The sequence below is a fragment of the Ursus americanus genome, chromosome 1, assembly GCF_024610735.1.
Source record: "Ursus americanus isolate L20-20 chromosome 1, mUrsAme1.1.p, whole genome shotgun sequence".
In the NCBI taxonomy this organism is placed as follows: domain Eukaryota; kingdom Metazoa; phylum Chordata; class Mammalia; order Carnivora; family Ursidae; genus Ursus; species Ursus americanus.
In genome coordinates, this window is record NC_142127.1 from 77,477,045 (window position 1) to 77,504,853 (window position 27,809).

Below are 27,809 nucleotides of genomic sequence, written 5' to 3' on the forward strand. Positions count from 1 at the left end.
TGAGGAGGAAGGAGGGGAAGGGGACACACCAGGTGAAGACTGTTGCATTGTCAGAGGGAGGAATGATAATGGTAGCTTAGACCAGCATGGTGGTAATGGGAGGAAGGAAGCAGATACATTTTGGAAGTAGAGTCAACAGGACTTGGCTATTGGTTGATTTAATCAGTAAAATTCTTTTTTTAAAATTGTTGATTAGTATTTCATTACATGATTATATGATAATACAATTATCAATTCTCCTATTGATGAATACCTGGGATTTGTCCAGTTTGGGATTACTCTGAGTAACACTGCTATCAGTATTCCTGTATAACCCTTATTATTAACAGGTAATTTAACTTCTCTAAGAGTGAAACTGCTGGGTCACAGGGGAGGGGTAGATTTAACTTTTTAAGAAACTGCCACACTGTTTTCAAAAGTGACTATGCCAGGGCGCCTGGGTGGCACAGCGGTTAAGCGTCTGCCTTCGGCTCAGGGCGTGATCCCGGCGTTATGGGATCAAGCCCCACATCAGGCTCCTCTGCTATGAGCCTGCTTCTTCCTCTCCCACTCTCCCTGCTTGTGTTCCCTCTCTCGCTGTCTGTCTCTATCTCTGTCAAATAAATAAATAAAAAATCTTAAAAAAAAAAAAAGTGACTATGCCATTTCATACTCTTTGGTGATTTATTGGATGGTGTTAGGCATGTTCCCTTAACCTGAAGAATGATATGCTGAGTTCTTTAAACATTTCTTTGTGCTCTGAGTGTTAAGAAAGACAAAAAGGTGAAGATAAGCCCATAGTTCTGGTTGTGCATCTCCTGAGGGAGAGAATCCCTTGGTTCCTTGGATAGAAGTGGGGGGGGGGGTGCTTAAATTGTCACCAAATTGTTCTGGAGGAGTTTTTCTTGCAAACTTGTCAAGACCGTATTTCACTAAACCAAATAGATTGGATCAGAGACTCAAGCTTCAGAAGCTGATTGCTCTTAGACTATTTCATATAGGCAATCTGAAGCCCTAAGCTGTTAGGAGAGGCTTGATCTCCCCTTAGTCAGTGGGACAGAAGTGTGGCTTCATTCTGTGCTGTGGCCTACTCCAAGTGCTAACGCTCCCCTTCAGATCTTCCCTGCTCCTGTGCTAGCCTCTGAAGTTGCAGGTTCGGACAAAGGCCTCTCCCTCCTCACCGCTCATCACTCTCTAAACAGAAACCTTTCTGTCAATTGTTCCTCAAATCCAAAGGAAAGTGTTCTAGCTGGGGGTGTCATCAAAACCAGGCTTTTGTGTATTAGAGAAAGCACCAAGCAGAAAGGACATGGGGGTGGATGAACAGGCTTCATCCTGGACTGTCTCAGGCAAATCAGGATGTACCACCACTGGTTTGCAAAGCCAAACTGACCTACACAGTAAAGCAGCCAAGGAAGAACTATAGACGGAATACCTACTAGGATGGGAGCTGAAGATATAGACCCCTAAAGCCAAGTAGACTGTGAGTTTCAAGAGAGATTTGAGGAGGGGTCTATAAGAGAATGATGATCTTAAACAGTTTTGACTCATAAGAAAATTGAAGAGGCAAGGAAAGGGTATTTAATAATGCCTTTGTAGAGTATAAATGGATTTTTTTTCTGATTAATTAGTCTCTTTCCTAAACTACAGGAAACAAACTGTGGGTTGCTGGAGGGGAGATGGGGTGGGGGGATGGAGTAACTGGGTGACGGACATGAAGGAGGGCACATGATGGAATGAGCACTGGGTGTTATATGCAACTGATGAATCACTAAACTCTACCACTGAAACTAATAATATCTATATGTTAATCAATTGATTTTAAATTTTAAAAAATCCTTGAATTTAGAAAAAAGGGTTCAGTGGTGCCTCCCATACCCACCAAAGGCTGTGTCTGCCCCAAATCTCCAGGTGGGACTTGATTTTGAAAAGAGGTCTTCATAGATGTAATGAAGTCAAGGATCTCAAGATCAGATCATCCCAGATTATCCAGTTGGGCCCCAAATCCTATGACAAGCATCCCTGTAAGAGAAAGGCAGAGGGAGAGGAAAAGGCCGTGTGAGGACAGAGCAGAGACTGGAGTTCTGCAGCTACAAGTCAAGGAACACCTGGAGACACTCGAAGCCAGGAGAAGCAAGAAAGGATTCTCCCTTTGACCCTTCAGGGGCAGTTTGGTCCTGCCAACATATGGATTTCAGACTTCTGGACCCCAGAATAGTGAGAGAATACATTTCTGTTAGGGTTATTTGTTCCACAGCCCCAGAGAACTAACATAGGGTGGAAGGGAGACTCTTCTTCAGCAGACCTGAGGGTGGGGTACAGGGAGACCCTGCATATGTGAGGGTGCAAAGATGGAAACGGGTCTGGATGGCTGTGAACTTCTCGGTAAGTCCAGGCAGAGTAGAATCTAAGGCCGAGACGGGTTGGGGAGCAGAAAGAGACTATGTAGCCAGCTCCTCAGATAAAGCCCCAGCTGGGGCATCCCCAGGACAAATTTCTCATGCTGCTTTTATATCATCCACCCAGTTTGAAAACAAAATCCAGTTAGAGATGGGGAGAAAACGACTTCCTCCATCTCTCCTGCAGGTTCCAGAAATACATGCAACTTCTGCATTTAGTTCAGGCTCATTACCAGCGGAGCAAGCCACCCAATTCAGTTCTTTTAATCATTTTTCTCATTATTTTTTGTTCTCTGTTTTAGTTGTCTCATATTTCTTCACTTCTGTCACCCAGTCCCTTGGTTATACATTTTTCTTGTCATTTGCCTTAGAAAAACAAAACTAAACAGCATAATTAGTAGTGCTTGTATGAAAGATGTGACTTTTTGGGGGGGGGGAAGTTACTATTAATTGCTGATTCACGTTGTAAACATCTTCAGCTCCTCTGAGTGTACTGAATTTCGGGTTCCCACAGGGCCTTTCAGGGGGTCCACAGGGCTCTGACTGTCAGGAAACAGTGACTCAAGCATGACTGTACAGAGAGATCTAGACACGGGGACACATGGCCAAGACTAGGGTGCCGTAACACCAGAGCTTGTGTTGAGAAGAGAAGTCCAGTCTCAGCTGAAGCTCCGCCAAAGTGCGTGTCTGGGTTTAAAAATTTAAACCCAGGATTTTATAAAGGAGAGCTTTTAATCCTGAAAAAATATATATAACAATTCTATTTGAAATATAGTTTCTTTAATCAAGCAGCACTTGATGGTCGTGGATGATTTTCCTCTGCAGAGCCTAAGGAGAAACCCCCCCCAAACCTGGTTCTTGAACATCACCCCCCAGCATCAGGGGATTCAACTGCTAATTTTGATTCAAGTGTAAAACTAGGGCAAGAACTGGAAGAGGTAGTGTCAGGCGGTGGCTAAGCGCCTGAGCTTTCAGCTGAGATAGATTTATGTTTTCAAGTGCAAGCATGCGAGCATCGAATGAGAAATATTTGCAAGGACTGGGTACACCATAACAGCTCATTAAATATATTCATTTTAACAGGACTGGGTGGGTTTACTCCACCATGGGTGTAGAAGGGAGAGACACTCCTTTTCTCCTTTTGGAGGTGTTCTGGAATTCTATGGCTTCCACAGTTCAGAAAAATTGGGGTGGGGTCCCAGCAGGACTTCCTGGGCTCTGCACCACAGCCCTTACCACCCCCTTCCCCTGGAGGCACGCTCTTTGCCTCCCCTGTGCCAGCACTGGGCTGTTATCTTGGCTGGGATTCCCATGTGTGGCATGCAATCGCCAGTCTCTCCAGGGATGCATGCAGCCAGCCGTGTTCGAGTCCCTCCCACCCTGGTGCAGGCCCCTCACCGTCTCGGGGCCTGGAACAGCCCAGCCTCCTACCTTTGTATTGGGCTCCCTCAACTCTGAGAAACACCTTGAGACAATCCAGCCCTGGAGCATCAGGGGTCTGGATTTTGGGGAATGAAAATTTCTCAATTCTCTCCCGGATTGAAGGGTGTGTAAACCACTGGGTACGAATCCCAATCCACGTTTCCAAGAGAAATAAAGAGAAAATGCCCCCTTACTCTTTCTCAGATGACCTATAACAAGAAAACACAGCTTGATTAGTGTTCTGTCTGCCACATGAGCAGTCCAGTCTTCGTTGGGGAGGGCCAGCTTTGTAAGGTATTTAAGAGCCTGGACTAGTGAACCACACTTTCTGGGTTCAAGTCCTAGTCCACCATTTATTGGAAGTCTGTTTTGGAGCTTAGGTTTCCAGATAAAATACACGATGCCAAATCAAATTTGAGTGTCTAATAGATCATTTTTTAGTGTAACTATGTCCCATATATCACATGCGATATTCGGTTAGCAAAAATTTATGAGGCTGTGAAATATGGGACATACTTACACTAAAAGATCATCATTTGTTATTCTGAAGTCATTTGTTATTCTGAAGTTCAAATTTAACTGGACGTCCTGTATTTTTACTTGCTAAGTCTGGCAACTCTCTCTTGGATAATACCCTTAACCCCTCTGAGCCTCAATTTCCTCATCTGCAAAATGGAGATAAAAATAGTACTGTCTTCTGAGTATCTCTCTCACAGAGTTGTTACAAGGATTCAATGAGTTAATATTTGTAAAGTGCTTAGAACAGGACTTGGCAGATAACAGGCACTAATAAAGACTTGCTAAGTAAATAAACGATCCAACCAACCTCTTGCCAAGCTGTCTATACATGCTTTACATAAACAACTATCCCTTGTTCTACAAAAACAATATTCACAGTCTCTGAGCAAGGCTAGAGAAGAAGGGCCTGGGATTTTTCTCAGGGTACAGTAATTTCAGTGATCTTCCCAGACTCCTTTTTCCTTTCCCACAGTAGCCCTCACAGCTGATTTAGACAATTTCTTACACTCCCCAACCCTGTTCCTCCCGTTACCTAGTGTCAGTCCAGAATGGAGCTTTCACTGGCAGGTGGTAGATGAAGGTACCCAGAGGAGGTCCTGAGGAGTTCAAACCAGCATGAGCTTCTAGCAATCCCTCCTCCAACTATTCACAGCCACAAATTCTGAAGGCTACTTCCAGCCTTTATTTTTTAGTCTCTTACCTGCAAGGAGACCCTGCTCCAAACTGCGGGAGCCTCATTCAGTGGCCTGTGGGTAGAGTCTCAGAGTCTCTGCCTCCTTGACCCAGACTCTATGATCCCACTGAGAGTTCTTCAAGAGAAAGAAGACAGAACATAGTGCTGCAGAAATAAGGCTATCCTGGCATTTTAATGATGCATTGCTACCTAAGAAGACACCTCAAAACTTGGAGGCTCAAAAACAATAATCCATTCCCCCACAATTCTCCAAGTTGTTTGAGCAATTCCCTGGGGTGTCCGCAGGGGAACTGGGATGGTTGCTGTCATTTGGAGACTCTATTGGAACTCAGCCAAGACTGTTGGTAGGGGACTTAGTCTTCTTCCATTTAGGCCTCTCCACAGGGCTGCTTGGGCTGCTTCACAGAATGGTGGTTGGATTCCAAAAGGAGCGTGCCAAGAGGGAGATTTCCAAGTAGGAGAAAATAGAAAGTCCCAGGCCAAGTAAGGGCTGGTCCCAGAACGAGCGCAGAATCACTTCCATAATATTCAGTTGGTTAAAGTGGTTGTTGACCACACCCAGAGTCAGCTGAGAGGGGACTACACAGAAGCATGAATCCTGGAAGACATGGTTCATGGGAGTCATCAAAGGAACTGTCTACCATATCTGCTTTGTAGGTTCTGTAGTACCTCCAAGTCATACTTCACCTCATGTCTACTATTCAGCTGAACATGTATTAATTGAATACTTTCAGTATTCAGGACACTATATTAAGTTGTTTTTTTATTTGTGGGGGTGGTGCTTATTTCTACCTTTACTTAAGGATCTCACACAGTTGAAACAACAAATACACTGGTACACAAATTCCAGTGGAAGGCATACTATGAACCCTTGCTACTTAAATAAATTTAAAAAGAAGAGGATTTAGTGGAGGGAAAACTTATTCCAAGCTAAAGGAATATGAGAAAGTTTCATGAAAAACTGCTGGGAATGTGCTTTAGAAATTGTAAACCAAAATAAAAAAAAATAGACAATATAGGGGCACCTGGCTGGTTCAGTTCAGAAGAGCATTTGACTCTTGATCTCAGGGTTGTGAGTTCGTGTCCCACATTAGGTATAGAGATTATTTAAATAAATAGAACTTTAAAAAGTAGACGATATTATCATTGTTGTTATAAAGTTTTTGCCTTATCAAAAACTATACTTAAGAGTTCTGCTTTCCGGGGCGCCTGGGTGGCACAGCGGTTGGGCGTCTGCCTTCGGCTCAGGGCGTGATCCTGTCGTTGTGGGATCGAGCCCCACATCGGGCTCCTCCGCTGTGAGCCTGCCTCTTACCCTCCCACTCCCCCTGCTTGTGTTCCCTCTCTCGGTGGCTGTCTCTGTCTCTGTCGAATAAATAAATAAAATCTTTAAAAAAAAAAAAAAGAGTTCTGCTTCCCCTACGTCTAGTGGTCCAACATGTTTACATCTCGAGAGCGTACTGGTGAAGTCAGTGACTTTGTGCAAGTTACCTATAACCTCTCTGTGCCAAAGGCATGACCTTAAAGGTTTTGATAAGTTAGTGCATTTGAGGTTCTTAGAACAATGCTTGGCACACAAAAAGTGCTCAAGAAGTGTTGATCATTGGTGATTATGATGGGCTGAGTAATGCCTCTCCCCCAAAGGTGTCCTCTTCTATAGGAACCTGCAATTATGGGCCTGACATGACAAAAACGACACTGCAGAGGTGATTAAGATACTTGAGACGGGAGAAGGTATCCTGGATTATCCAGGGTGCAGTGGCAGTGTAATCACAAGGATCCTTATGAAAGGGAGGCAGGAGGGTCAGAATCAGAGAAGGCGATGTGAAGATGGAAGCAGAGGTCAAGTGTCAGGGACCAAGGAGTGCTAGTGGCCTCTAGAAGCTGGAAAAGGCAAGGAAGGAACAGATTCTCCCCTAGAGCCTCCAGGAGAAACACAACCTTGCTGACTCATTTTGGACTTCTGACCTCCATAACTATAAAATAATAAATCTCTGTTGTCTTCACCCACTCTAAGTTTTTGGTAATTTGGGAATTCGGTACCATAGCAAATAGAAAGTTAATGCAATGATGATGATAATGATGATGATGACAATAATCTGAAAGCCAGCACCTCCTACGCACAATCAAGAACCAGAACCAAACCAGAAATGTGTGCTATCCTGCCCCAGGGAAAGGTATCAGGTAGGGAGCTTGATAAAAATGAAGTAATTCTGTGCATCAGATTCAATCAAGCTGTCACTGTTCTTTTGCTTTTTAGATTTCAAACATCAAAACAATGCTAACTACTTTGCATTTATATTTTATGACTTATTTTTGAGCATTTTCATTAATACTTTATCAGAAAGTCATGAGTTTTACTTTAATTATATATTTTGTGAAGGTTTTCAGCATTCTTAAGTATGATTTTCTCACATGTTGGGGCTGTTTGGGGGTTCTTTTCCCTTCTGGGTAACACATGCCCAAGCATGTTATGGCAGGCAAAGAGAAGTGTTCAACATTCTGAAATTACTAGCAACTCATTTCTGCCTGGCACTTTACAGTTTACAGAGTTCTTCTGTCATGCTCATCTCACTTTATCCTTACAATGTTCCCGTGAGAGGAAAACTAGCCTCGGGAAGGTTGAGAATGGAGGATGGAAATGGCAGAGATCATAGTAGAGCCAGGTTTGAATACAAGCCTCCCGACACCCTGATCACTACCCTCAGAGATACATCAAAGACCTTCAGGAGAAATTTCAGAGATTTGTCTATTTGGAAAATGAGTCTTCCTATCTCGCCCTGCTTCTCCCCTACTGCCCATTTGTGTTGGAAGGGCCTAAAATATTCCAGATGTGAAGATACATGCGTGACATGCAATACAGCTGTCATGGTTAGTCCATGCTTAAATGCTGGCCCCTCAACACATGTGTAATCCTGTGATCAAAAGCAAGGCTTTGGGGGCTGAGTGTTAAATATTTTTTAGCACTGTCAATAGAAGACATATTTCTTTAGAATTAGAGATATGAGTGAGGCCATGGAGTGAGAGAAGGTAATATGACTTCTTGGCTAACAGCTGTTCTTTCAGAAATTATTGTAAATTCAATTTCAATCTAGTTAAGCCAAAACTCTAAAATGGTAAATAAGAACCTTGGCTGTGAGGGGCGCCTGGATGAGTCAGTCAGTTGAGCTCTGACTCTTGGTTTCGGTTCAGGTCATGATCTCAGGCTGGTGAGATGGAACCCTGTGCCTGGCTCCGTGCTCCATGCTCACAAGGAGTCTGCTAGAGATTCTCTCTCGCCATCTGCCCCTCCCCGCCCTTGCTCACTCTCTCCAAAATAAAATTTTTTTTTTTTTTGGGCTTAATCAACAGGCATTTATTGTCTCACAGTTCTGGAGCTTGAAAGTTTGAGATCAGAGTACCAGCATGGTCAGATTCTACTAACGGCTTTCTTCCTGACTAATAGAATGCCTTTGTCTTGCTGTGTCCTCATATGGCAGACAGACAGAGAGAGAGAGTTCTCTGGCATCTCTTATAATGGCGCTGATCCCACCATGAGGGCCTTATTCTAATGACCTTATTTATTGGATTTTTTTTTAATATTATTATGTTAGTCACCACACAGTATATCTTTAGTTTTTGATGCAGTGTTCCATGATTGATTGTTTGCGTATAACACCCAGTGCTCCACGAAATATGTGCCCTCCTTAATACCCATCATCGGCCTATCCCAATCCCCCACCCCCTTCCCCTCTGAAGCCCTCAGTTTGTTTCCCAGAGTCCATAGTCTCTCGTGGTTCATTCCCCCTTCTGTTTACCCCCCCTTCATTCTTCCCTTCCTTCTTCTACCGATCTCCCTGCTATTTCTTATGTTCCATAAATGAGTGAAACCATATGATAATTGTCTTTCTCTGCTTGACTTATTTCACTTAGCATAATCTCCTCCAGTCCCGTCCATGTTGCTGCAAATGTTGGATAATCATTCTTTCTGATGGCTGAGTAATATTCCATTGTATATATGGACCACATCTTCTTTATCCATTTGTTTGTTGAAGGGCATCTCGGCTCCTTCCACAGTTTAGCTATTGTGGACAATGCTGCTATGAACATTGGGGTGCATATGGCCCTTCTCTTCACTATGTCTGTATCTTTGGGGTAAATACCCAGTAGTGCAATTGCTGGGTCATAGGGTGGTAGGTCTACTTTTAACTTTCTCTAAAATAAATAAATAAATAAATAAATAAATAAATAAATAAATAAAATTTGAAAGGAAGAAAGAAAAGAAAGAAAGAAAGAAAAAAAGAAAGTTGGCTGTGGCCTTTCAATATATTTTCTGGTAAAGAGAATCTGAATTCAGGTCTCAGATCTTTGGATTTGGGAATGAAAGGGGATCTTGATTACCACTAAGAACACTGTAAGTGATGCTGTCACTAAAAATAAACAAACAGACCTAGAGACATTCCCACCAGAAGAATTAGCCACCCTTAAATACTGGTGACAGTAAAATCTCACCCCCTCCATGAAGCTCTTTCATTGACCTGGACCAGATATAACTTCTTCCAATTAAGAAATTCTATAATACCTAAGTACCAACACTTTTAGAGCTGAAATGAGATCCCAGAAGGCACCTATGGGAAATAATTTAACGAGCTGGCTGAATACAAAATCAAGATTAATAAAAAACAATCACTTTACTATAAACTGGCAAAAACCAATTTGAAAATACAATGAAAAAAAATTCCATTCACAACAGAAACCAAAAGTATAATACCTAGCAATAAATCTAATAAGAATGTGCAAGACCTATGTAAATAAAACTAAAACTCTCCTGAAGGATATAAGAGAGATCTGAATAAATAGAGACTTATGTTATGTTCCTAGATGGAAATACTGAAAATTTTAAGGATTCTTTCCAAATTCAATTTAATCTCAATCAAAATTCTCTGAGTTTTCATAAAACTTGACAAGCTTGTTTTAAAATTCATATTAATATAGATAAAATTAACTATGATCTTTAAAAAAACAAAGAAAGGAGGCATTACTTTAATGATTGCAAAACATACTATGAATCTATAACTATTAAGAGTGTGATTTTTAGTTTAAAAATGTATTTTTAAAATCAGCGAGATAGTTTAAGAGTACAGAAAGAGAATCATGTATCTATAGGAATTTAGTACCTGATAGAGGTGATATTTAAAATTAATGAGTTATGAATGCACATTGCAGCAAGTAACAGACACCTGAAAACTAGTGGCTTAATCAAACAGGGATTTATTTCCTCACAAAAGAAGTGGAGCCTTGGGAGATCCACATTGCCTTTAGCTTTCCATTCCAGCCTCCTTATCACATGTTCTTACCATCATGTTTGTTGCCTCATGGGCAATCCTCTGATCCTCCTGCCCATCCTCTGATCTCATGTCCCTATTTTGAGCAGGAAAAAAAAGAAGAAGCAAGGAATAATGGATGTGTCTTGAGGTCAGGACTTTTCCAGAAGTCTCAGTAGTCTTCTACTTCTATCTCAATGTCAGAACTCTGTCACCAATACTCAAGCTTCAAGGAAGGCTAGGATATACAGGTGCTTAGCTGAACACAGTGACACCATGAACAAAAAAAAACCTTGTTTTTCTTTTCCATAAAGAATAAAGGAAGGCTGGCTAGGTAGGCACTTAAAGGTGTCTGCCCCACAGGGCCAACCTGATGGGTATGAGGCCCATGCAGTCACACAGGACCCCGTGCTTGGTTTAACACTCTGTTATAGCCATCTTGAAATCCTTAGTAACTTTATCTTTAGATTCGTGTTTTGTAGTGAAGTCCAATGGGACAATGGCATATGTGCAATTTGCATGTTCATGGTCTTATTATCCCTTTTTGCACGTAACATTCATGGTACCCCATGAGCAAAGATTTCTGGTGGACGCATGATTTATGGAAGCTCAGTGAAACTCAAAGTAAATACAAAGTAAGTATGTTACATCCCTAACTGAGTAAATGGGGGCACTGACTGCCCTGAGAGGCTGTGCTTTCCATTCAAATCAGAACTTGCTTCAAATATAGAAAGAAAGCAATGACATTCTAAGAAAAATCAATAACTTAGGGATTCTATCATACCCTTTCTTACTCAGGTCACTTCCCTGCATTAGCCAACCACCTATGCTGACAATGATGATGTAGAGGAGAGATAAAAAGGACAACCTATAATTCCTTTTCCTTCCAGTCATTCCTTACTCATCAGTAAGTTAAAGGAAGAGAGTACTGGTAGAATGTGTATGTATCAAAAAGTGACGTAAAAACAACCGAATTAGTTTTGTACAGTGTTCTCACTTTCCTAGTAAGAACAAAATATATACACATATATAAACCACAGTATAAAAATTGTGCAATTTCAGTGATTATGTACAAGTTATATACAGGGATGTGAGTATGTCAGGACTATTCACATGATCAAAAAAGACCTGAGGCCCTAAACTCTCACCTCTGGATTATGAAATCTCTGTTGAATTACTAGTGACTACAAAGCTAACCAAGGAGAGGCTTTGGTGATGACACATGACAAAGAACAGACTCTATAGAATTAGTTCATAAAAGTAAATGAACAACAATTACAGCAACAAACAATAATAATAACAAGCCTGGGGGAGGGGGTAGAACATCTGATTCCAGAATTAGCACATTATATTATTTAAACTGTCCAGTTTTCAACAAAGAATATGAAACATGCAAAGAAACAAAAGAAGTAGAGGCCATACACAGAAGGGGAAAAGCAATCAGTAGAAGCTGTCCTTGAGGAAGCACAGACATTAGACTTATCAGTCAAAGACTTTAAATCATCTATTTTAAATATGCTCAAAAAACTAAATGAAGCCATGTTTTAAATTTTTTTAAAGGTTTTATTCATTTATTTGAGAGAGAGAGAGATGGAGAGAACCATTGGGGGGAGGGGCAGAGGGAGACGCCGACTCCTTGTGGAGCAGGGAGCCCAATGTGGGACTCAATCCCAGGACCCTGGGATCATGACCTAAGCTGAAGCTTAACCGATTGAGCCACCCACGTGCCCTAAATGAAGCCATGTTTAAAGATGTAAAGGAAATTATGAGAATGATGTCTCACCAAATAGAGAATATAAATATAGAAACAGAAAATATAAAGAAGAAACCAAATAGAAATTCTGGAATTGAAGGGACAACAACTGAAATAAGAGATTCATTAGATGGGTTCAACAACAGACCTGGGCAGGCAGAAGAAAGAATCAGTGACCTTGATAATAGGTTAATTGAGATTATCTTAGCTGAGGAACAGAGGAGTAGAAGGATGAAATAATTTCTTTTTTTAAAAAAACAGTCTCAAAGACATGTGGAAAATCATCAAGCATACTACCATGTACATGATAGGAGTCCCCAAAGGAGAGAAGAGAAAGTAGCAGAAAGAATATTTGAATAATAATGCCTGAAAACTTCCCAAAATTGATGAAAAACATTAACTACATATTTAAGAATTACAGGGCCACCTGGGTGGCTCAGTTGGTTGGTCATCTGCCTTCAGCTTGGGTCATGATCCAGTTCTGAGATCGAGTCCTGCTAAGCAAGAAGCCTGCTTCTCCCTTTGCCTGCTGCTACCCCTGCTTGTGCTCTCTCTCTAACAGATACATAAATAAATCTTAAAAGAAAAACAAAAAGAATTACAATAAGCTCCAAGTTGTATAAACTTGGAGATTTATATCATAATCAAACTATCCAATGTTAAAGGCAAAGAAAAAAATTATGACAGCAGCAAGAGAGTAGGAACTCATCACATACAAGGAATCCTCAATAATATTAACAGCCAATTTTCATCAGAAACCATGAAGGCCAGAAAGTTAGTGGGATGATATATTCAAAGTTCCAAAAGAAAAAAGGTGTCAATTAAGAAATCTATATCTTGCAAAACTATCTTTTGAAGAAGAAATTAAGATATTCCTAGATAAATAAAAACTGAGACAGTATTAATGTATTTTTATGTAATACTTTTTTCCCTCCTATCTAATTTAAAAGACAACTGCATAAAACAATAATTATAAATCTGTGCCGATGGGTACACAGTGTATAAAGATGTCATTTTTACAACAATAACAGCACAAAGGAATTATTTAAAAAATGTTTTTGTGTACTATTCAAATTAAGTTGGTATTAATCTGAACTAGATTTTTAAAAATTAAGACATTAATTGTAATTCCTAAGGCAATCACCAAGAATATCATTCAAAAATATATACTAAAAGAAATGACAAGAGAATTAAAATGATACTCAAAAATATCTATTTAATACAGAAGAAGGCAGTAATGGAGTAAGAGAGGAACAAAAAGACGTAGATATACAGAAAACAAATAGCAAAATGGCAGATATAAATCCTACCTATATTAATTTGCTCAGACTGCCATAAGACAATACTATAGTATGCATGGCTTAAACCACACACATTCATTTTCTCATAGTTCTGGAAACTGGAAGTCCAAGATCAGATTGCCAGCAGAATTGGATTCTGGTGAGGCCTCTTTTCCTGGCTTGTAGATGGCCACCTTCTGGCTATATCCTTACATGGCCCTTTCTCTGTGAAAGACTGAGAGATCTCTGGTGTCTCTTCCTCTTCTTTTTTTTTTTTTTTTAAGATTTTATTTATTTATTCGACAGAGAGACAGCCAGCGAGAGAGGGAACACAAGCAGGGGGAGTGGGAGAGGAAGAAGCAGGCTCATAGAGGAAGAGCCTGATGTGGGGCTCGATCCCATAACACCGGGATCACGCCCTGAGCCGAAGGCAGACGCTTAACCGCTGTGCCACCCAGGCGCCCCCGCTGTGCCATCCAGGCACCCCTTTCTTCCTCTTCTTATAAGGACACCAGTACTACTGGATTAGGGCCCCACCCTTATAATACCATTTAACCTTAATTATCTCCTTAAACGCTATTTCTCCAAATATGGGGGATTGAGACTTCAACATTATGAATTGTGGAGGGACACAATTCAGTCAATAAAACCATCTTCCATCACAATGGAAGGAAATTAAAAATCAATAACAGAAAAAACTTGGGGAAATTCACAAATATGTGGAAATTAAACAAAACATTCCCAATAACAAATGGATCAAAGAAAAAAAACACAATGGAGATCATAAGATACTTTGAGATGAATAAAAATGAAAACAAACATAGCAAAATTATGGGATGCAGATACAGCAGTGGAGAAATTTTGCTCTATCTACATGGTTTGAAATTCATTAGAATGCATTCAAGTGCAATAATATTGTTTTCTAAAGTTACTAATTGTGAAACATTTGCCAGTTCCTTCAATTAACAGTTGGAGACGCAGATGCCCAGAAATGTTGAACAACTTTCCCACAGTCACACCATTAGCTAGTGGAGACTCAGGAAAATCAGGGACTCCAAGTTCCTGTATTATTTGTGGACCCATCCCACATCCTTTCCTTCTCCATCACACTTTGAATATTCAAATAATATTTTCTTTACTGCCACAGTGAATGTGCATTGACTTTATCTTTCCACTAGAGCATTAGTTCATAAAGTGTAAAGACTTCCTTGTTTCTCTGGATGGGTTAACATGGCATTTTGAAGGGGAATTATGAACGTGTATATGGGGTACCCATTATATTGCAGGCTAGGCAGTAGAGATGGAGGAGGTTAGTCAAAGTCTAGTAGGTGCTCAATTAATTCTTTGTTGATTAAGTAAATGGATGGTGAGGCCGACAACTGGACAGTCCTGCCTACTTAACAGCACTTGCTAGATTTATTGAAATACTTTTAAACATCATATGAAAAAGCTCAGAATGAAGAGCTAATTAGCCATTATCCCAACAATATATTGTAACTACTAGCGACCATCCCAAACTTGCCCTTTTAGACCAAAAAAATCTAAAATAGAATTAAGGGAAGCTTTTACCATCGGACTGGTAATTTCCACTACAAATGAGATTATGTACTTCTCAGTGGGTATATCCTAGGGGATACTTCCTATGCTTTGAAAAATAAACATAAAAAAGACTTATTTTTTAAATATTGACAGTAGCAACAGAAAATTCACCCCTGGTTTGGAAGGTAAATTCAAGTACAGACACAATGCTAAAATATACACAGGCATAGGAAGAACCCCATAAGAAGTGGATTATACTTCAGACAGTGTTGGTCAGGTCTTTCTAAAGAGCAGCAGGACCTAGGCCTTTCCTAACTCTGCCGCCACCAGACACACATGTCCAGATGGTAGGGGTTGTGCTGAGGCTCAGTGGAGCTGTGACACAATGGCTATTCTTCTCTGTGAGCTCTGAGTGTCGGGCTTCTGCCAAATGTAGTTCTGGGAAGGCTCTCCCCATTTGCTTTCAGAGGCTCCCCTGTCTCTCGATGCTTGGTGGATATCTTCCCCCTAAGCAAGAAGAAAAGCTCCGTTACTGACAAGCTCAGTTGCAAAGGATAACTCTGGGAAGGCTGGACAACCATTCGTGGGTGACAAGAGGCATCAGAAAAGGGACCCAAAGTCAGGGCGTCACGGAAACATAGAGCCTAAAGAAGCATTTTCAGTACTTCAGAGTGGAGGATGGCCCAAGTCACTGAATTCAGGCTTTCAGAGATCTTAACTTAGAACTTGCTAATAAACATTTATTGACTGTTTTAGTCGGGACTGAATATGTTATACCTCAGTAAAAACCAACCCCAAATGTCTTCCTGGGTTATAACGACAAAGTTCCATTCCTTGTTCATGCGAGGCGTTTATCACAGCTTGGCAGAGACCTCCGCCCATTGTAGTTGCTCGGATTCCCAGGCTAATGGAGCTGCCACTGTCTCAAACACCGGTCACCACGTCAGAGGAAAGATGGCTCTGGAGGGTCTTGTCCTGGTAACTACATGGTTTCGCCGGAAGCAACACATATCACCTCCACTCACAACTCATTCAACAGAACTAGTCCCATGGCTCCACGCAATCTCAAGCGGGCAGGGGGTGCCATCCTACCATGTGCCCAAAGTGAGAGCGCCAGAAATAGTTGGGCAACAGCATCAGTGACCTTTGCAGCCATGGCAGTGATCATCGAGACAGAACAGAACTTCCAGCCACTTTAGTAAACCCCTGCCTAGGCATCATCAAACCTCCACCACTAAATGTCTAAGAACCTGCTATGTGCCAGGCTCTGCATTACTAAACTCCAGACATTTATCCCAATATTTTGTGGTCTTTCCTGTCCTGTCATTTTCAGCTTATCATTTACCTACCGGCAGGCAATTTAGGACATAGCTTCTGTGTCTCTCTTGATTGCAGAACCCACCGTGTAGATAAGCTGTGACTAAGTAATCAGTTCACCTGAAAATTGCAGGCAGAGTACCTTCAAACAGGTTCTGCTACAATAGAATATGGGACTTAACATGATTTGGAGTTTAATAGCTGTCAAGACAGGGTTACAAACTCAAAAGCCCGCGGGGGACAGACAGGGAACAGGAAGGCATGGAGAGGTTAACCGGAGTAGGACAGGAATGATGGGGGCTAAGCTGAAGGGGACAGAACATGGCCTATCTAAAAAAAGCAGAGGTTCTCATCCGGAGTCTTATGTGAAATCTTGGTTTTGAATTTTGGCTAAAAAAAAAAAAAAATCGAAATTACACTTTTTAAATTACATGCTGTGAACCAAATAAAGCATATCATAAGCCAGGTTTCACTGCAGGCGACGCGTTTGTACCCTCTGCAAAGAGGTTGGGTTATTAATGCCCGCCCCACAGGGCCGATTATTTCCTGTTCGGTGCCACTTCCTCTAAGGAGCGGGGGCTGGAGCTTTCGTTTAGATCCTGCCATTGGGTTAATGATGGAAGGGACATGTGAGGGCACAGGCTGGGAGTACGCAGGGTTGGGTTTGGATTTTTGAAAGAAAGGGCCACGAGTACATGGGGCTTACCTTGATGAACTGATCATCCTTCTAGAGAAATACCACTCTAACAGATTTGAAGGACGTGTGTTAGTCATAGCTAATATCTCCTTTTAAACACAGGGAGTACGGAAACATATTTGTAAGTAAACGACAGCATCCCGTTACAGGTAGTACGCAGCTTCTCACTAAGTTGTACTGTGATGAGTTTATAGCTCAGCCCGTGAACTTCCTCAAGCGTGAGCCTCAGCTCCAAGCTCCTCCTCAGAATATATGTGTAGTCTCGCTTAGTGGTTTCAGAACGTGGAATATGAAGCCAAGTCCACCTTCATTGGCGGTGTGAGCTTTGGTAAGTGGCTTAACTTCTCTGTGCCTCAGTTTCCTTATCAGAAAAATGAGGATAATAATGGCACCTTCCTCCTCGACAACTCCATGAGTCAATAATACACATAAACTGCTTAGAATCCTGACAGGCACAAATGAAGCATTCAGTCCAAGTATTTTAACTTAGTTTCTTAATTCTTCCTTATTCACTCAGACGCTCCTATGTTGTCATTCTTTGCTAGAGACCAAACACTTCAATTTTTTTTCCCAACAAACTCTGTCCTTGACAGCAATTCTTTGAGTGTTATGAAAGTCTTCCAAAACAGAGGACGAGGAACCGGCGATCGTAAAATCTCACCAGGATGGTCTCTCCGTGGTTGGGGTTTTCATTACCATGTCACAACATGGTTCTTGTCAGTAGTTCTGAGAGAACCCAAAGCTTGCTCCCTTTTCTCAGTGGGAGACTCCCACCCCACACCCTGCTCCTCTGCAGATGCTTTAAAATGCACTTGAACACCACAGACCAATCAGTTAGCCAAGTAAACAATAATTTCTTCACAGGGGACTCCTGAGGGATCTGTGGTATTTTGATGATCTGCAGCCATGGAAACAGCAGATGAAGTGTTTGGGTCGTTGGAATGCTTTTAACTCATGCTTCCTGCGGCAAAGACTACTAATTGCTTCTCAGTGGACTTTCTCCCCTTCTTTTTAAGAAATTTTTAGCTAAGCACATTGCTGCCCCACTAAAACATTTCTCTTGAACTTAATGTTGCTATGTGAAAGTTTTGGCCAAAGAGATGTGGGCAGGTATGCTGCTAGCCTTCCAGGGGTTCTTAAAGGAAGAGTACCAATCCTTCCTTCAACCTTTTCTCTATCATGGTATCTTGAATGTGGATATAATGGCTGGAACTCCAGCAGCTATTTTAGACTATGAGGTTTAAGACAACAATTCTCCAAATGTAGAATGAGGACACATGGCATTCCTGAAACCCTTGGACAAGAGATTCACAGGCTTCAGTTTCCTTTTCCAATCCCATGTCTGTGTAAAGCCTAGAATTTTCTTCTGAGACTTCAACCAAAACAATACATTGCAATAGATTGCATGTAGTAGAAGATATCTGCTTCAAGTGAGCCAGATAGTGATTTACAAATATGTAAAACAATAGTACTTTTCTCACTAAATTTTTTTTAGTTTTAGAGAACATTATTTTTCATAAGTCTGTGTTATTAATGTTTACATGCAATGGGTTTATTGTCATTTTAAAATGGATTAATAAGTGTGCAAAATAATTCTGTTTTCATTTCTAATATGCTAACCTACATTAAAAAAAGTCTTTGGGGGCCTTAATAGTTTTTAAGGGCATAAAGGGATCCTAAAAACCAAAAAGCTTGAAAATTGGGCTAGTCCTACTTTCTAGGTAGAGGGATGAGCTACAAAAAGCCTGACTTAAAATCTACTTCTTTTTATTTGAGCAAAAATTAAGCTTCTATTATACATAAGCCATTATCATTAGAAGAATTTGTTATATCCAGCCAAACCAGTTTTTAACAGATACATTCATACTTTGTTCTTTCATTTGAGACCACGGCTAAGCATACAACGAAGCAATTAAAAGCCGAAGATATTTTGAGAAACTCCCTTGGTTGAGAACCCTAGTTGAAAGAAGACAGTGTGAAGCATGCGATCCTGGCCTTTCTGATACCTGAAATGTCACCAATGTCTGGTTGCAGATTCTTCAGAAGCTCTGCATTCAGTTAGTCTTTCCTGACTCCTCACCTGGTTTTAAGGACACAGAACTGGCTCCGGCAGCCGGTGTAGGGGAGGCAGGGAGAATGGAGGCCGATTCTTGGGTGTTGAGACCAGGTTCCGTCACAGGGCTGCCCCAGTGCCCTTGGCCGAGGACCAGCTGGGGTAGAGCAGAGGTGGTGCCCCTGGGAAAGCTGCCCTCAGTCTCCAAGGCTTCTCCTCTCCGTTTCCTGCCTTCACAAAAGGCCCACAGGAACCCCAGAAGCTGGTTACTCACAGGAAGTAATGGACACAGATCCTAGGGCCCTGGGAAAGGGGGGCGAACGAGGACAGGGGAGGTCCTTCGATGTGAGCATAAGCCTCTTTCCCTTGGGGGAAAAGAACAGCAAAAGCTTCCTGTGAAGTGAAACCCACTTTCTGCACCAAAAGGGAGAGACTCTGGTCTGCAGTAGAAAGTATACATAATTCTCTTTTATAACGGAAGACCCAGCAAATGGGCTGGACTTGTTACAATTCACAGAGCTGAAACCCATCATTTCTAAAATTCAATTTGCTGCTGGAATTTAAGCCTGATTTTGTTGAACACTCAATAGAACAAAGCAGGATTTTTTTTCCCCGTATATTTGCAAGCTTATTTTAAGTAATACGTTTAAAATCATAACTCTCTTGAGAATAACATGGCAAATTTGCTTTTTTTTAAAGCCCATCTGAAAATACATCAAATCACTGCATTTTTGTCCAGTCTAGATTTTCTTTCCTTTCTTTGCATTGCTGTGAATCCTTATCTGTTCTGTTCACCACTGTACCTCCAGAATCTACAATAATATTGTGCTGGGACCAGGCTAGAAATGCTGTCTGATGGTCAGTTTGCCATCATCAAAAGGAGTCATCACGCTTCTGCAAGAGATGTTTTGTGAGGTCCTTCAAATAGTCTAATGGCTATAAGCAAATTATTTGAGATTATTTAAATTTTGCATGGACAGGAATTAAATATTCAAGTGTAATAAGTTTAATTGATTAAGAGATATTTTTCAGATGATACAGTAACAAAAAAAGCATATCATGAGAATGCACTTTTTAAAAACTTATTTATTTATTTATTTATTTATTTATTTATTTATTTATTTTTTAAAGATTTTATTTATTTATTTGACAGAGATAGAGACAGCCAGCGAGAGAGGGAACACAAGCAGGGGGAGTGGGAGAGGAAGAAGCAGGCTCATAGCGGAGGAGCCTGATGTGGGGCTCGATCCCACAATGCCGGGATCACGCCCTGAGCCGAAGGCAGACGCTTAACCGCTGTGCCACCCAGGTGCCCCTTAAAAATGTATTTAAATGATCAGTTCCCTCTATGGTTTCCCTTAGAAAGAAGCTGCTTTGTTCCAACTGAAATGGAGCCATCTCTCAAGGGCTGTGAAATGCATCATGGAGGGGTTGGTGAAGAACTCAGCCAGAGGAAGCTGTCCTTCTCCAAGTTAGATGCATCCCACTGGGGTGTTCAGAGCCCCCAGACTGGGGTGCTCACTCCCTCATTCGTCTCCAGCATCTGAGCAGACCCTCAGAGGATGATGTCTGCTCTGTTGAGCTCTATTTGTTGCCAAACATGAAATCTCCTAGCAGGCCCCTGGAGTGTCTAGAACTCAGAGTGACAGAGCAGGGACAGTGTGTGTGTGTGTGTGTGTGTGTGTGTGTGTGTGTGTGTTGTTCTGCGTTGTGCTGTGTTGTGCAGTAGACTGCAGGGCTCCTAGGTAAAACAGGGGTGAGTCATGCCTCAGTCATGATCTGTGGAAAGAACTTAAAATAAGTGCCAGTGGGCTCTCAGAATTGTTGTTAAATGAGAGATTGGAAAGGTCATAGTAATAACGTTTGCAATCTGAAAGAAAGCTCGGATATTACCTCTTATAAATGAGGAAACGGAGGCTTAGAGAGGTTAGATGACTTGCCCAGTGTCGCACCACAAGTCAGGACAGAGCCAGCCTACAGCCTGATTCTCATGGCTTTTAGCCAGTGCCCACTTCCCCGGGCCGCCCACCAAAGTGAGCCAGTAAGCAATAAAACAAAACTGGGTTGGGGGGGGCCTGTGTGACTTAGTTGGGGTTAAGTGTCCGACGCTTGATTTGGGCTCAGGTCATGATCTCAAGGTTGTGAGACTGATCGAGCCCCACTACAGGCTCTGTGCTGGGTGTGGAGTCTGCTTAAGATTCTCTCCCTCCCTCTCCCTCAGCCCTGCCCCCCTTACCCACACATGTGCACACATGTGCACTCTCTCTAAAACAGAACAGAACACAACTGGGAAATCGGGAGGAGGTGTTGTTAACAGAAGTGTTTCAAGGAAACTGGTACCGCTGGAATCAGGGAGGAATGGTCCTCCAGAGGCTGGGGTCTTCGTGGAGATGCACCCAAAGCTGGAGGCCCCACAGGAAGTAGAAAGAGGAAGCAGAAAATACTCTGTCTCTTCCTTCCTGTGACCCCCCCCTCTTGCCGGTAAAGGGAGCAGGGAAGAGGCAATGACCTCTGGGAGTCCTGCCTACTCCTCTAGTGTGCTCAGCTCCTCATTTGCCCCAAACATAATGGACGTCCTTTAAGATCATCCACTTCCCTTTGCACTCATTCAGTAGTCTCCAAGCAGCCCTCATACCTCAAACCTAATTCTATTTGCCATGTTGTTATTTCAGCCAAAGGGCAAAGAACTTTCTTTCTTTTCTTTTTTCTTCTTCTTTTTCTTCTTCTTCTTTTTTTAAATAGCTGGTCAACTGATCAACAAGGTGAAGGGAAAAAATCAATCAAAACAACTGAATTTTGTTAGTTCAGAGGTTTCACTTGCTTTTTTTGTAAATTAAGAATGAGGGACCTAAAACTTTTTGACGGATACAACAAATAAAGCACATATTTCAGTGTGACCATGGAGGATGCAGGTGTCAATGAGCGAGGGTCAGTCTCCCAGCGAGGGTCCTGGAGTTGCTTGGATTATTTTACAAGTTCCATATGAGGGTCATCTTTTACAACTAGATGTTTCTTTCCCCTTTCTTTTAGAAAAAGATAGAAGTAAATTCTAGCCCAGAGGAAAAAAGATATCTTGGCTTAGAATTAGGGAGAAAAAATAAAGAAATAAAAGGAGAGAGATCTAAAGCTCCCTCTTGCCGAGAACCTCCCTCCTGCTGTCTCTGGCAGTCCTGACCTCATCCCTGAGCATAAGCTTCCAGAGAAGCCCAGAAAGAACTCTCTTTACTGCTCAATTCTCAGATATGTGCACAGTTAAATTTGTTGATATCAATGGTTGCAGCAGAAGCTGACAGATATCGACATTTAGAAAAAGGCTGCAAGCCAGATAAAAATGAGATTAAACCAGAGCAGTTCTGGGACCCAAAGTTTCCCCTGTTCCTGAGTATGGCTGACAGACACAGTACGCAGACACGCAGTAGATACTATCAGGGTATTCTTATGTATGACACCAGTAGTGTGGTTAGAAGGAGATTAAGCATAGTTTTTTTTTTTTTTTTAAGATTTTATTTATTTATTCAACAGAGATAGAGACAGCCAGCAAGAGAGAGAACACAAGCAGGGGGAGTGGGAGAGGAAGAAGCAGGCTCATAGTGGAGGAGCCTGATGTGGGGCTCGATCCCATAACGCCGGGATCACGCCCTGAGCCGAAGGCAGACGCTTAACCGCTGTGACACCCAGGCGCCCCAAGATTAGGCATAGTTTTAGAAGATGCGTGCAGAAGTATGTAGGGGTGAAGTGATCATTATGTTTGCAACTTACTTTCAAGTGATTCAGCAAAAAAATTATAGATGTATATATGTGTATACATACACACACAGATAAGCATAGATGATTAAACATAGAAATATGAAAAAAGTTAATTATTAAGTCTAGGTGGTGAGTATAAGGATGTTCTGTTTTTTCAAAGATTTCATGTTTGAAATTTTTCATAATGAAACTCAGGGAAAACCTACTGCTATTCATTTGGCAATCAGAGTTTTCCTCATCAACCACTAACATGGAATTGTTTTAGTATAGAAAGTCCTATTTCTCAAGTTGGCAAATTTGAACCAATTAACCAGAATCGAGGTGAGATAAAGAATTGACTTTCTAAAGCTGGCAAACTTGAGTTATCAAACCCTTGACGAGAGGTCATCATGATGAACGAAATACTGTGACATTCCAGCTACTCTAATATATGAAGGTCTGTCACACTGACTTAGGTAGAGGCAATATTCTCAGCTGTTCATCCAGACCATAAGCACCTGCTGTAGGCCCTAGGATTGGGGAATAGGCACAGTCTACTCTCCAGAAGCTTCCAGACCACAGAGGAGATGAGCTTGGGAACAAATGTGGGCAGCGAAGTATGACTGGTGCAATGATTCAACAGGCACAAGGACGAGAGCGGAATGAAGGCCGCAGTGATCGCTTCCGTTGAGGATCAATGACAAGCCAGCAGGACAGGATTCAAAAAGGGAGCCTATCCATCAGAGAGCTTAATGAAGGGATCCTTTACAAAAGTGTGGAAGGGTTAAAGAAAACCAACGGTAGTGAAGCTACCAACTGTGGGGACCCATTAACACCCCTCAGCCGAAAAGGGGCAAGAGCAAGGGGCACAACCAGAACTCAGAGAAGATAGTGTAGCTTTTGGTCAAAGGACATGGGCAGCCTGCAGTAACCCAACAGGGAGGGAAGCAGGGGAGGAAACACCCTGATCCTGTCTTTCCTCCCACACTCACCTCCCACCGAGGCTCCTGCTGGCTGAAACCCAGCTGGCAGCCAGGGGCCCAGAAAGCTTGGTTGATACAGCCCCTAAAGTTCAGCCTCCAGAGACAAACGGCGGGGGGGGGGGGAAGGTCCCAGGGCCAATAATAATTGTTCAGCAAAATGCATAATGCTGGAGAAGGAAATAGAAATAGGACAAAGGAGGCAGAGAGGTGTCCATGAGAGGGAAGTAAAGCACAGGCTCTGCAGAAGGAATGACATGAACCAAGGCAGAAAACAGCCTTGCGTGCTCAGGAATGAGGGCTTCTCAGAATAAGCATTGAATTGTTTTACCAGTGGAAGAAAAGATTTAGTCATAACCATCTCCCTCTCTCCTGTATTGTCCCTTAGGATCAGTCTTTTACCATTTTGGATATCTCATATACGCAAAATCAATGAGTTTTACATTCCTCAAGAAATGTGGCTGGCACCATTCCTTAAAAGTGATTTGGGCCTGGGATTGTTGGTTTGTCTATCATGTGTATATGCTTTGTCCTCCCCCTGGATTGTAAGTTTCCAGAAGGTAATGATGAGACTGGACTCACCTTTGCACCTCATAGGATGTTCTGCATATTGTAAATAATGATAAATATTTCGTGATTGGCTCACAGTGGACCACCTGCATCCATGTTCTACGATCAGAGAAACTTAGACAACACTTATGAGAACTAGTTGTGATTAACTATAATACTAACAGATCACGGGTGAATTAAAAATAAAGGGATCTTATTTCAGTGATTCCCAATCTGTTTAAATATAAAGATCTTCTCTGAGTGTAGAATATTTTTACAGAGTCTACATATACTAATAGGTTTAGTGTATACTAATTAAATCAGGACAAAAAGTTGTTCTGGGTTCATATACATTGATGATTCACTAATCAAGGCATCCACAATCATTCAAAATATAGTTGTATGTATTATTCAGTATTCATTTAATGCTTGGTGGCCGTATGGATCTTAGAAATCTTTGCACTCCATCGTTAAGAGTCTTCCTATTGTAAGTGACAGATACTCAGCTTAAATTAGCCTAAGCAAAAAGGGAATTAATTAATAACTGAGATATTCCTGAGGTGGCACTAGTTTAAATAAGGCCCTGTCCAGGCATTGAAATCTTGTCACCATGCCGTTCTCTCCCTCTTTTCATCTATTAACTTTGTTTTCTCTTCTGTTGGCTTCATTCTCCAACTGATTTTCTCCCGTTGGAAGCAAAGATGTCCACAGGAAATTCCAAGGATGTTTGGTCCTTATAGCTGGTGAGCCAGGAAAAAGAGAGCAGCCTCACTCAACATTCCTCTCCATCCCTCAGAATGGCTTTGTATCAGCCTTCACTGTGTTGAATGCCCACCTCATCCCAACACAGCATCCAAGGAGAAACAAACTCAGCTTGTCAACCAAGACCATGCGGCCTCACCTTGAGGGAGAATGGGGGAGGGGGTATAACTGGGGCTGGGCAATTTATAAAGGGCAAAAATGCTGAGCAGACTAGAAAGTACAGATGCACATTACTGCAGTCCATAGGCTGTGAGTAATAATACACTCCTCTTTCTTTTTCTCGTTCATTTATTCATGAAAACATTCTTAAATGTCACTTTAGGTCCCACACTTCAAGAGTAACACACCAGTGAACTTTAAAGCTCAGTAGTATCTTACAGTCCCTCCTCTTGTCTTTGTGTGTTATTGTTTGCAGTGATTCATTTAACCATCCAAAAATAATATGAACTCTATTTTAATTGTATAGTTCACTTTACTTTTCCTGCATATACATTCATTCAGCCAACGTTTGTTGAATAAGTACAATATGTGATTTAAAATAGTGAATATAAATCTAAAATGTTTTGTTGGTTTTTATTTGCCAAAATCTAAATTAAGAATTCTTTAAACAGTGTATAACATCACAACCACTCTAAATTTCCATGTGTGCAGTTATCTGTTGCTATTAGTGCTATTGCTGAAGAAATAATTCAGTTTTTTTACCATAAGGAAAGTGAAGAAAGTGACCCTTACATCCATTTTTAGTAACTTTGTGATTTTTAACAAATATTCTTATTCTATTATAATACAAAATACTTAAGAGATTATTTTTAGTCTTGAATAATTATGTCATACTTTTATCACAGTAACGAGAATGTTTTAAAATGGGGTTGTTTTTCACAAAGATGAATTACATATTGTGTTCAGAAGTATGAGTTATAGTATTTGAATTTTAATGTCTTAATAAATTTTTTTGAATTTATAGAAAAGACTGCAGTCTGTTGACCTTTTTAATATTCTGCTCTCTCATTGGCTACCTATCTGAAACCTTTCTTCCATATTAGTAGGAATTGTTACAAGAAGAGGAGGAGTGGAAATGCCAGCCAGTCAGAAACCAGAATATTAAAAAGGTCAACATTGTACAGTTTTCTGCTATAATTCATAAAAAAATATTAAACATCCAATATTTCATCTCTGGACCAAGATCGTAATGAGAACGGAAAATGGCACAACATTAATTCATCTTCATGACAAATACTGTAATGAGAAAGGCAGAATATAAGCTATAAATATTTGGTTACCATTTTGAAAATATCTTATATCCTTTATAACATAATAAGAGTAAATTTATACTTCCCAAAGTTGAGTCCCCTCACTAAATACTTTGCTGCCTTTTAAATTAATAGGACTCCTTTGAGACTCTACTAAAATTAGGCTTTAACCCCAAGAGAGCTGCTACTACCATGAGGTTGTAATAAATAAATGTAAAAGACATTCATTATGATAAAACAAATGAGTAGAAATTTTATTTTGGCTAATTTCCACTTTCACCATTATTAAAGTCTTTGAACATGACTAATTACAATTTTCTCACCATTTTAAATGGTTACTCCGTTACTACCTTTACATCAACACGATCTCCAAATAAAGTAGTATTCCTTCATGATTAATTCTACCATATGACAGAAGTTGCATTATATGACTAATAAGAACAGAAATTAGAGCTTATAAATTCAGGGTCTGAGGGAACTCGGGCAGTAGATCAGTCCAAATCAAGCAGTCAGCCCCACAGGCATTCAACACAGTTTTGTGTCTTTCTCTTTGCTTGTGTATGTACCTGAGGTGAGAGGGAGGAGAACCAGAGTCCTAGCGGAACTCAGAATCAAGCTGAAATTATTTTACTGAAAGGACTGATCACAGAGATGTGGACAGGAGTGAGGAAACTAGCAAGGTGGAGGCAGCCAGAGACTAGAAACAGCAGAAATTTGTTATTGCCTTTTGGCAGAGGGCAAGGAGAAGACATAATGTCACCAGAGCCCCAGAAGAGCTGGAACCCTGGATGAGGGGCTGGCAACAGGAGCTGTCGTCATGGAGAGATGAAGCTGCTGCCAAAACAATGATGTTAAGTAGGGAGAGAGGAGAGAAGAAATACCGCCCCCTATCTTTTTTGCGTCCCATTGACCAAACCCAACCTAACACCAGCAATCAAGGAAGTCTGGGCGAGGGTCACATCACGGTCAGTCTTGCGGCTCAGAGTAGGGAAAATGATGGGCGGGGGCATAAATGGACAATGCAACAGAGATGTTAAGGGGGATTCTGAGGAAGCTTTGCTAAAGGCAGTATTCGAGGTCTCTTAACATCCTGAAAAGGAGCACAGTGGAAGGAGGTGAGAATGGCTGGAAGAGAGAATGGAGACGGGGATAGAGGGAATGAAGAAAAAGAGAATCGAATCTAGCTCTCTGAGTCTGCCTAGAAGTTAAGGAAGCTGTTTCTTTTAGAATATTATTTGGAAAACCACTTTCAATGAATTTAAAAACAAATGAATCTGCCAAAGAACTGTATAGAATATCTCCTGGCACATTCATTTTGAAATTGGAGATGATGCTGAGCGAATGGGAACATTGGTCTTTGGTATTTTTTTTTTCTTTTGTGAGATCTCTGGGCATTAAAAAAAAAAATCCCCTATGAAATCTGCCAGTCCATGTTCTTTGATATTCAACCAGTTCTTGGTATAGTGAATACAACTAGAGTGTTGAGTGATTTGTTAACAAGAGCATAATCACTGCCTGCCTTTTTACCACAGCTTATTTACCACTAACAAATATCATCTTGCGATGCAAAAGAGTGCCTTTCGCCCA

The 27,809-nt window shown here is 41.2% G+C and overlaps 2 long non-coding RNA genes across 2 annotated transcripts in view; one reads left to right on the forward strand and one right to left on the reverse strand.

The window, feature by feature from the left end:
• LOC148110800 (uncharacterized) overlaps positions 1-27,809 on the forward strand; it is a 183,632-nt gene that overhangs the window by 83,731 nt on the left and 72,092 nt on the right. The gene's annotated exons all lie outside the window — the stretch shown is intronic.
• On the reverse strand, positions 14,742-17,674 carry LOC148110801 (uncharacterized). The gene is made up of 2 exons (XR_015724777.1): positions 16,912-17,674; positions 14,742-15,395 (listed from the first exon to the last, which is right to left on the reverse strand). It is a non-coding gene; the product is annotated as an uncharacterized LOC148110801 (long non-coding RNA).